The sequence below is a fragment of the Leucoraja erinacea genome, chromosome 11 (assembly GCF_028641065.1).
Source record: "Leucoraja erinacea ecotype New England chromosome 11, Leri_hhj_1, whole genome shotgun sequence".
Lineage (NCBI taxonomy): Eukaryota > Metazoa > Chordata > Chondrichthyes > Rajiformes > Rajidae > Leucoraja > Leucoraja erinaceus.
In genome coordinates, this window is record NC_073387.1 from 9,532,426 (window position 1) to 9,544,715 (window position 12,290).

Consider the following 12,290-nt stretch of genomic DNA (forward strand, 5'->3'; position numbering starts at 1 on the left):
CTGGCAACATCCTCGGAAATCTTCTCTGCACACTCTTTCCTATAATATGGTGACAAAATTGAACATGATATATATTAAATTTGGCCTTACCAACCAATGTCTTATATAATTGCAACATGACCACCCAACCTCTATACTCAATACTCTGACTGACGAGGGCCAATGTGCCAAAAAGATTTAGTTTTAGGAGTATTATTGTAATGTGTACTAAAGTACAGTGAAAAGCATTTTTTAACATGGCATCAGATCAGATCATAGTTTAGTTTTAGTTTAGAGATACACCGCAGAAACAGGCCCTTTGGCCCACTAAGTCCACACCAACCAGCGATCCCCACTCATTAACACTATCCTACACACACTAGGGGCAATTTACACATACACCAAGCCAATTAACCTACATACCTGTATGTCTTTGGAGTGTGGGAGGAAACAGAAGATCTCGGAGAAAACCCATGCAGTCACAGGGAGATCGTACAAACTTCATACAGACAGCACCCGTAGTCGGTGTTGGACCCAGGTCTCTGGCGCTGCAACTGTGAGGCAACAACTCTACTGCTGTGCCAACTTGCCGCTCATCTATATTACTGTACATAAATGCAGTCAAGTCAAACTCAGGTACAATAGATAAAGGGGGGGAGATACAGAGTGCTGAATATAGTTCTCAGCATTGTAGCGAATCAGTTCCATATATAAATTTCAATGTCTGCAAAGGGGTAGAGGTGAATCACACAGTACCGAGTTTAAGGAAGGACCTGATAACAGAGGGGAAGAAGCTGTTACTGAGTCTGGTAGTGCACGCTATCAAGCTTCTGTACTTACTATCCGGGAATAGGGAGAAGAAGGAATGACTGAGGTAGGACACATCTTTGATTGTGTTGGCATCTTTCCCTAGGCATCGTGAAGTGTGGATGGAGTCAATGGTGGGGGGTCTGGTTTGTGTGATGGACTGGGCTACATCTACAACTCTGCAATTTCTTGCGGTCTTGGGCTGAGCTGTTCGCAAACCAAACTGTCATGCAACCCGACAGTATACTTTCTATGGTGCATCTGTAGAAGTTTGTAAGGATCATTGGAGGCATGCTGATTTCCTGTCTCCTTAGGAAGTCGAGGCATTGGTGTGGCTTCTTGGCTGTTGCATCAATGTGGTTATTCCAGCATGTCCAGATGTTGGTAATATTAATGCCAAGAAACTTGAAGCTCTCAATCATTTTCACTTTGACACTGTTGTAACCACCACACCTCCTGAAGTCAATAACAATCTCAATTCCCAATCTCCAGCAGTATCTTTTTTCACAGCTCCAGTGGGACCTTCATCAAGAAACAGCAGAGACAGCATAAGGATGAATCGCCTTATCCCACAGAGGACAGAGGGTTTGCCTGATAGCAGAAAAGACAGAATTCCATGCATTTGCAACCCTTATGATCTGGAAAGGCAACTTAAAATGTAGTTACGTGGCAGTCTATATCATTGAGAAGTCTCCATAGCTGGTAAAGCTGCAAGCATCCGTCCACGCTTCACTCCAACAGGGAATTCTGCTTTCTAGAGCAGGGAGTATTTATGATCATCCTAATGGAATAATATGCAACAAACTGTGGAATTTTGCAGAGACCTCCTGCATTGGCCTGGGAAACAGCAGAAACAGATGCGGAGAAATTGGTCCCAGGTGCGACCAGTTTCAATGCGCAAATCACACATAAGAGCTACTCTCTTGAGAAAACCGGGCACATGCGGGTCCAATTTGTGAGTACTTGGGTAGGAGAGATATTCTCTCATCACCTACATCTTCAGTCTCGGAGGCAAGAGAGGCACCACTTTCCAAGACACTGGACCCGACACCTCCAGATTATAATGACCTCAGTCCATCTAACAGTTCTCTGATGTCATCTGTACGTGATGGCATTATCAACCTATGCAATGCTCCTCATTGCCTTACTGATGAAACTGGAGCAACGCTGCACAAGGTAACATGTGCTTTAATAACACCCTGCAAACCCGGAGCAAACCCCACAGCAAGGAGGCCAGGAGACATGTATGGCATGTCACAATATCACCATCTGTATCTCTCAATTTCCTTTCCCCTGACTCTCAGTCTAAAGAAGAGTCTCAACCCGAAACAGCACCTCTTTGTTTTCTCCAGAGATGCTGTCTCATCCGCTGAGTTACTCTGGATTTTGTGTCTATCTTTGGTTTAACCCAGCATCTGCAGTTCCTTCCTACACAACAGGGACATAGTTGCCATGATGTTTGCACATGGCTGCTTGGAGTTGTTATGCTGAATATAACTGTCAAAACACTGCTGAGCATTGCAGATGTTGGGTGACTTCTGTGTGAATCATCAGGCTGTGTCTCACCACGGTATGGGGCCTTCTCTACATTGGTACTTTGCTGTGTCAAACTGTGGCAGGTCTTATACAATCAATGGTAGAGACCTGGAGGTTGTAGTGGTGCAGAGAGATCTGGGAATACAGGTGAATGAATGTGTGGAATGGGTCACACAGTTACTGGCAACTGTAGTCTCCCATCAGGGATTGGCGCAAAACTCTTGATATCGGTTTTGGTGCAATCCTGTCAGAAATCGACCCATGTCCCAGCACTACCATCAGCGCTAAAGTGATAGCGTTCAACAATCCTGATACTAGTGTTAGCGTAAACACACAGAAGGGGTTCCCACACAAATGGCATCAATACATGACGGTGAACCTCAACACCATTGACACTGATATTGAGCTGAATGTAACAGGGCCTTCACACACTCTTGCCATCACTATCACTGTCAAAGTGTTTTGGGACAGGAACCTGTGTGTTTATAGGTCTATTTTTATTGCTGAATGTAAGAATTTAATTAGCCTGCTGTTGGTACATATGACAATTAAACACTCTTGAGTCTCTTTTGGCTCGAGAGACAAAATCTAAAATATCCCTTCAGTTTTGCTCAGAATCTGCTTGAATTGACGTTGGTTAGGACATTTTCCTCTCTCTCTTTCTTTTAATATCTAGCTTCCAGCTGAGACTTTGCAGAAGTGGTGTCAAGCAGAAGGGCTGTTTTGTTTTATGGACTCCTGTTCAATTGGATCTTTGTCTAGGTCTGTGATCATTACATCTCAAAGCTATCAATCTACCATGCATTTGACTGCTGCTTCCAGCTGTAAAATATATCTAATGCATATCTAACACTGTATAAGATGTACTGTAAGAGCACAGTAAAAGATATCTAACACTGTCCCAAAGTCTGGCCATATGAATGAGCCTCAGGTCCATATCCACACACAATAGAGACCTTGTTTTTCCTTTGTTTTTTTTCTGTTTCTATGACAGGATGGGAAGTGATTACATTGGCCACACCTGGTCACTAGGCTGATGTTTCCATTACACAATGCAGTAAGATTTGATACACTACTTCCTGTTTAACATTCACCAGGAAAAACATTGTACAGAGAGCTTAGGTCAAGTTCCACAGCAATGTTTAAATAGGCCAAGAAAGGGAACACAAATCATTCCTGCTTAATATGTCTTAGAAAGACACAAAAACCTGGGGTAATTCAGCAGGACAGGCAGCATCTCTGGAGAGAAGGAATGCACAACATTTCAGGTCGAGACTCTTCTTCAGATACATCCTTGCCTCAGTTTGCACGTGCTCAAGAAAAGAGATAGTGACGAACAAAACTGCTGTGGAAGAGCAACTATGAGGAGAAGGTCCTGTCATGAAGACTGACATTCCAGCTCAGAGCATGGGCCACAGCAACAGAAACATTTTCAATTAATCATTCCCACAACAAAAGCTTGTCATTGTACGTGGCAATAAACTAAACTGAAAGTGATTATTCCATGAAGGTAAAAAGGAATCAAGGAAGAAACCCATTGCAGAGGTGGGAAAGGCAGGCAGTGGGAACTAAGATGCACAGGAATTGTCAGAGGGAGGAAAAAGTTAATACTCCAAGTGTGAACACTTTTGGAATCCATCGCTTGTTTGCTCTCTCTCACAGAATGAGGATGTCCGTCAAGGTGCAACATTTATATTTTATAATGCTGGTATATGCATTCAAATCACATTATTTTACATTAATGGGCAGTTCTAAATGCATACTGAAGTGTGCATTTTCTGTATATTTGCTTCAGAGCAATGTTTAATACTCAATTAGAATTTGAAGAAAATTAAACGTACTGCTCGAAGTTGTATCTATTAAAATGCCTTTGGAAGGCTAACCTATTCTCTGGTATTTTAATGGCTTCTCCAGCTTTCCTCCCATTTTGATACCACAGAAAACTATATACAAACAATGTTTAACAGCAGGTCCCTGCTAAACAGAGAACAGAATAACTACTGTTACTAAAACATTAAGCTGGCCTCAATTAAATTAAAACCAGCAACTGGAAAAGTGGAGGTTCTTTATCCCTTGCTGTGCAGACTTGCTGCCACCTTGTGGTAGACACTGTATTCTGCAGGATGAAGTAGCAGGAAACAGCATAAACCACTAAGATAGACACAAAATGCTGGAGTAACTCAACGGGTCAGGCAACATCTCTGGAGAGAAGGATTGGGTGATGTTTCGGGTCGAGACCCTGCTTCAGACTGAGAGTCAGGGGAGAGGGAAGCGAGCAATTCAGAAGGGTACAAAGAGAATGTAAGGTGTTAAAATGGGAGATCAAAGCAGGCAATGTTCAAGGAAATGTAGAATTTTAGTCAGTCTGAAGAAGGGTCTACAGTGAAATTAGTCGAAGAACTAGCACGTGGAGGGACGGAGAGAGAGGAAAAGCAAGCGTTAATTCTTCTTCTTGTTGCATGTGGCGTGCACAGCCTAAGGTTGTAGGACAACTTGTTCTATTTGATCTTACTTGATTGTGCACGCCGGGTTGATTTCATTCGTCGAAACAGGGCAGACCACGTGAAGGTTGCAATCTTTCACTCCAAGCGTTACTTGAAGTTAGAGAAATCGATATTCATACCGCTGGGTTTTAAATGGTTTCCTTTAAATGCTTTGAAATGGCTGTTCATGGTAGTTAAAATTCAGCATTGAAATGAGCTGCATCCAGGAACTTTGAGACTGCAAACCTTGAGAATTAAGGTTACTAGAATAAAACTGAAAAGCCAAGTACTGGGAAAGGCAAATCAAGCACAGAAAATGCTGGAAATTTGCAACAGTTTAGCCAGGAAAGAGACAATTTAATTTGAGGGGTGAAACATAGAAACATAGAAACATAGAAGATAGGTGCAGGAGTAGGCCATTTGGCCCTTCGAGCCTGCACCGCCATTCAATATGATCATGGCTGATCATCCAACTCAGTATCCCGTACCTGCCTTCTCTCCATACCCTCTGATCCCCTTAGCCACAAGGGCCACATCTAACTCCCTCTTAAATATAGCCAATGAGCTGGCCTCAACTACCCTCTGCGGCAGAGAGTTCCAGAGATTCACCACTCACTGTGTGAAAAAAGTTCTTCTCATCTCAGTTTTAAAAGATTTCCCCCTTATCCTTAAGCTGTGACCCCTTGTCCTGGACTTCCCCAACATCGGGAACAATCTTCCTGCATCTAGCCTGTCCAACCCCTTAAGAATTTTGTAAGTTTCTATAAGATCCCCTCTCAATCTGGGGAAGAGACTGCAGACCTAAGACTTTTGCCTCCATCACAGTGAGGAAATGCTGGGTGGACTCACTGTGGTGGATGTTAATATGTGTTTATTGTTGTTTTATTGTATTGTATTATATGTATGACTGCTGCAATTTCGTTCAGACTTCGGTCTGAATGACAATAAAAGGCTATCTATCTATCAATCTCCTAAATTCTAGAGAGTATAAACCAAGTCTATCCACTCTTTCTTCATAAGACAGTCCTGGCATCCCAGGAATCAGTCTGGAAAACTGGTATTTAATGGATCTGGTACTCACTTGGAACCAGGAGGCTGAACTGGCTGGAGTACAGAAAGTTGCAGAAGAAACTGAGCCAGAGATGGGTACTGGTCATACAGTAGATTGCCTTTGCTACTGTGGATTCTGCAGTGGTCAGGGAAACGCATGTCAAATATAATGTTGCAAGTACTCTTCTTAGAAGTTGTGGGTTTATGCGTAATATTGAGGTGCTGGAAAACAACTTGGTAAAAAGGATTAACTTTGAATTGGGTTCTGGTAATGCCTGATTGCACTTCAGTCTTAATCTTAGTGGGGACTGTAAGCCAGCATATTTATTTCATGACAATGAACCACAAATAGGACTAAATGTATCTCAGTGAACCAATCTTCTACACCTCTTAACAACGATAAGAGGTCTAAAAGTTTAGAGCCCATGCGATCTGGGGCTATATGGCCAAATGGAATTAGTAATACGAGTCAGAGAGGGGTGGTGGATGGTTGCTTTTCTGGATGTCTGTGACATATGTTTTAGTTTAGTTTAGAGATACATTGGGGGAACAAGCACTACAGTCTATCAAGTCCATGCTGACCACAATCAAACATATACTAGTTCTAAGGTACACAAAAATGGTGGAGAAACTCAGCGTGTGCAGCAGCATCTATGGAGCGAAGGAAATAGGCAACGCTTTTTTGGTCTGCAAGAACCTACCTGACCTCCCGGTCGCTCAGCACTTCAACTCCCCCTCCCATTCCCCATCTGACCTCTCTGTCCTGGGTCTCCTCCATGGCCAGAGTGAGCAACATCTGAAATTGAAGGAACAGCACCTCATATTCCGCTTGGGGAGTCTGCATCCTGCGGGCATGAACATTGAATTCTCCCAATTTTGTTAGCCCTTGCTGTCTCCTCCCCTTCCTCAACCCTAGGACTGTCTCCTCCCATCCCTCAGCCCTCAGGCTCCTCCTCCTCCTTTTTACTTCCTTCTCCCCACCACCCCCTATCAGTCTGAAGAAGGGTTTCGGCAGATTTTCCAGCATCTGCAGTTCCTTCTTGAACATATACTAGTTCTATCTTTCATACTAGGGATAATTTACAGAAGCCAATTAACCTACAAACCTGCACGTCTTTGGAATGGGGGGAAAAACTGGAGCACCTATAGAGTAATTCAGTGAATATACAGGCTCACGCTGACCAACATGCCCATCTACACTATTCCCACCTGTCCGTGCATGTACCTGTTCAATTGTCTTCTAAATGTTATGATGTTACCTTCCTTAACAACCTCTTCCAGCAGTTTGTTCCATACACTCTCCACCCTTTATGTAAAAAAGTTACCCCTCACGTTCCTATTAATTCTTTCCCCATCACCTTAAACCTAAGTCTTCTTGTTCTCTTTTCCCCTATTTTGGGCAAATGATTTACCTGATCTATTTCTCTCATAATTTTATATTTCTCTATAAGATCACCACTCATCCTCCTGCGCTCCAAGGAATAAAGTCCTAGCCTGCTGAACCTCTCCCTATAGCTCAGGCTCTTGAGTTCCACCCAAAGGAAACCCGTGCAGTCACAGGAAAAATGTATAAACTCCATACAGACAGCTCCCATAGTCAGGTTTGAACCTGGCTCTCTGTTGCTGTAGACAGTAACTCTACCGCTGCAACAAAGGTACCACAATGTTTCATTGCTGGGACTTTTGATGTTTGTGATATAGACAGTGCATTCAAAAAGTATTCAGACGCCTTCACTTTTTCCACATTTTGTTACGTTACAGCCTTATTCTAAAATGGATTAAATTCATATTTTTTTATCATCAATCTACACACAATACCCCATAATATAAAATCAAAAACAGGTGTTTAGAAATATTTGCAACATAATTAAAAATAAATAACTGAAATATCACATTTACATAAGTATTCTGACCCTTTGCTATGACATTCAAAATTGAGCTTAGGTGCATCCTGTTTCCATTGATTATCCTTGAGATGTTTCTACAACTTGAATGGAGTCCACCAGTGGCAACTTAAATTGATTGTACATTGTACATGACTTGGAAAGGCCCACACCTGTCTATAAAAGTTCCCATAGTTGACAGTGCATGTCAGAGCAAAAACCAAGCCATGAGGACGAAGGAATTGTCCGTAGACCTCCGAGACAGGGTTTTGGCGAGACACAGATGTGGGGAAGGGTATAAAACAATTTCTGCTGCATTGCGTGTCCCAAAGAGCACAGTGACCTTAGGTGCATCCTGTTTCCATTGATGCTTCAATTCCGTCATTCTTAAATGGAAGAACTTTGGAACCACCAGGACTCTTCATAGAGCTGGCCGCCCGGCCAAACTGAGCAATCGGGGAAGAAGGGCCTTGATCAGGGAGGTGACCAAGAACCCGATAGTCACTGACAGAGCTCCAGAGTTCCCCTGCGGAGATGGGAAAACCTTCCAGAAGGACAACTATATCTGCAGCACTCCACCAATCAGGCCTTTATGGTAGAGTGGCCAGACGGAAGTCACTCCTCTGTAAAAGGCACATGACAAGCCCACTTGGAGTTTGCCAAAAGGCACCTAAAAGACTCTAAGATCATGAGAAACAATATTCTCTGGTCTGATGAAACCAAGATTGAACTCTTTGGCCTGAATGCCAAGCGTCACATATGGAGGAAACCAGGCACTGCTCATCACCTGGCCAATACCATACCTACGGTGAAACATGGTGGTGACAGCATAATGCTGTGGGGATGTTTTTCAGTGGCAGGAACTGGGAGACTAGTCAGGATCGAAGGAAAGATGTACGGGGCAAAGTATAGAGAGATACTTGATGAAAACTTGATGATACTCTATTCCAGAGCATTCAGGACCTCAGACTGGGGCAGAGGTTCACCTTCCAACAGGACAACGACCCTAAGCACACAGCCAAGACAATGCAGGAGTGGCTTCGTGACAAGTCTGTGAACCCGATCGATCGTCTCTGGAGGGACCTGAAAATAGCTGTGCATCGACGCTCCTCATCCAACCTGACAGAACTTGAAAGGATCTGCAGAGAAGAATGGGATAAATTACCCAAATACAGGTGTGCCAAGCTTGTCGCGTCATACCCAAGAAGACTTGAGGCTGTAATCGCTGCCAAAGGTGCCTCAACAAAGTGCTGAGTAAATGGTCTGAATACTTATATAAATGTGATATTTCAGTTATTTCTTTATAATTACTTTGCAAACATTTCTAAACACATGTTTTTGTTTTTTTATTATGGGTTATTGTGTGTAGATTGATGATAAAAAAAAAAGAATCCATTGTAGAATAAGGCTGAAACGTAACAAAATGTGGAAAAAGTGAAGGGGTCTGAATACTGTGGATTAAATTCCATTTGCCATTGTTTAAGGCAAGAGCATTTTGTTTAAGGTGAGGTAGAGGGGTGAGAGGACATCTGAGGGGAATTTTTCCACAAGGAGCATGCTTGGATTTATAGTGGTGGTGGAGGAGATGTAACGACCATCTAAACAAGCATTTAAAATGCCAGGGCATTGAAGGCCATGGATCCAACACTTGTTACTGGGATGAATATAAACAGGTGCAATGGTTGGTGTGGCCCCTTTGTTGGACAACTCTAGAACACTACAAGACAAAAGCTCATGGAACGAGATGACAACATCTGGCAAAAACAACAAAAATCAAAGCAGCTCTGTATTAGGTTTTACGCTATTACTGAAATGAATAATTGCACTACCTTAGTTCAATTTTCAGGGAAGGAGGAATTTACTTGATTATTATCAGGGGGTCAATGCTGCAATGCCACTTGATTCAAAGGTTCAAAAAAAAGGTTCAAAGGTATTATATTGTCACAGGTACCAATTAAGATGCCGTGAAACTTGATTTACCATACAGTCAAACTAAAATAATCTACAAGGCACACAACTACATAAAAGTTGGCCATTGAGGGATATGGATTCTTTATAGCACAACTCAGCTGAGATCAACTTACCCAGGACTGGAACATGTCCTCACCTCTGCTACATACAATGCTCTCACTGACTAGATTCATGCCACACACAAAATGTATGTAATTCAATAGAAACTCATTTTTACAACAGTCTCCAACCATATACTAGTTTATAACATCCTATGGCATAGCTGGTGGAGCTGTTGCCTCAAAGATTTTGTGATCTGGGTTCAGTGCTGACTTCCATTGCTGAAGATGTTTGAGGTTGTACATTCTCCCTGTGACTGTGTGGGCCCCCCTCACCCATCCCATCCCACACCCCTTCTAGATGGCTCCCATCCCTTTGGACATCCCTAAGGGTTGGAAACTTAATTGAATAGTCTAAAATGCCCCTGGTGTAGATGAATGGCAGAACTAATGGGAATGTAGGGAGAATGGGATCCGGAGAAAATTAGTTGGGAATGGGATTGTTCTGTAAGATGGCATAGACTCAAAGGGCCAAATGGCCTCTTATGTGGTGAGGATAGATACAGGATTAAATAATTAGTCTCTCCTATTTTCCAATTAGAGTTAGCATATCAGGAGAGTTCAAACAAGTCCAGCAATTGATAATTGCACAATAACGAGATAGCTTTGTCAATGTTTAATGTTGTAACCGATTGTCTGTGATCATAAGAAATCAGCAAAAGAGTAAACATCATCTGGTGTACATTGATCATTTTTGAAATAATATCCAAGCTTTATCTACCCATCACTACATAAACTACCAAGAATACCGGAGAAATCATTAATCCTAATATTTACTTTAGAGACACTGTCTGCAACATATTTGTTTGTCTTGACTGGTGCCTTGTGTATATAGTTCAAAAACTCATTTCTGGCGGATATCCAGTCACACTGATGTCTGCTCCACATTGTAACTTAATTAAAGTTAAGGACCAACCCACCTCTCTGCCATTTCCCAACCCCCATCACCACCAGTTCTTTTGCTAAACCAACAGCGAAAGCCGCAATCTAAACGTTAACATATTTTTTTCAAGACCCGCTTCAGTGTTTGAATTCCAGAGATGCATGAAGAGGAAATGACAACTCAGGACGCAGCACAGATCCAACCCTAGGGACCGACTAATAGTCATTGCAATTGACATAATTAATTCCATGTGACCGCAACAGATCCAAAACAATGGACACTCTATGTTGGTTCTTAGGAACCATTTAAACTAATAAACTGGTTGGGAGGGGTGACTGTTGCTGTCAGACAGAATGTGGATGCTGGCAGACTCTCAGTACGTCACCCAGATAGCGAGCGATGACAGATTGATCCCAGGAATCACACCGAGCTTTTGATGTGCAAGCAAAGGACAGTTTGACAGGCAGCATCTCTGGATAGAAGGAATGGGTGACCTTTTGGGTCGAGACCCTTCTTCAGTCTGAAGAAGGGTTTTGAACCGAAACCTCACCCATTCCTTCTATCCAGTGATGCTGCCTGTCGCGCTGCGCTACTCCAGCATTTTGCGTCTATCTTCGGTGTAAACCAGCATCTGCAGTTTCTTCCTGCACAAAGGACAGTTTGACATCGCATTTCAAGTTGGTGCTTTTGCTCCAATATCGTACCCCCAACACTTTGCAGTAAACATCAGCCTAGAGATCAAAGCCATGCATCGTGATTCCACATAGAGCTAAGACTGAATGGCACATTGCAGGAAACAGATTAAACAATGTTACTGGTTAAAGAGAGATAATGCAATGCCCCTTTGTATTTGTCTGTACAGTGTTCTAATCATCACTTATAGAAACGTATCTTTTACCAAATTAGATTCAAAATGATGTCACTTTAATAAACACTGGTTCAATTTAATGCACTTATCTTCAGTTTTAACAAATTTCAGCGCAGAGGGAGAACAAGGAGGGAAGAGACAGAGACTTTAAGACTTTTGCCTCCATCACAGTGAGGTGGTGCCTGGTGAACTCACTGTGGTTGATGTTAATTTGTGTTTATTGTGTGTTTTGTTATTTATTATTATATGTATGACTGCAGGCAAAGAAATTTTGTTCAGACCGAAAGGTCTGAATGACAATAAAGGAATCTAATCTAATCTAAACTAATCTAACAAATTTCAAGCTGAAAGCTTTGGGGCGGCACAGTGGTTTACAGTGCCTGAGACGCGGGTTCGATCCTGACTAGGGGTGCTGTCTGTATGGAGTTTGTATGTTCTCCCCATGACCGCGTGGTTTTCATCCTGTCCCCTCCCACATTCCAAAGATGTGCAGGTTTGTAGGTTAATTGGCTTTGGTAAAATTGCAAATTGTCCCTAGTGTGTAGGATAGTGTTGATGTATGGAGTGATCGTAGGTCAGCTCAGGCTTTGTGGGTCGTAGGGCCTGATTCTGTCTTGTATGTCTAATGTCTAAAGTTTAATTTACGTAAGTGCCTCAACATAAAATGTTATGCTTGGATTAAGTCAATGCCAAATGCAATGGGATGGTTGATGATGCAACAACAAATATAAC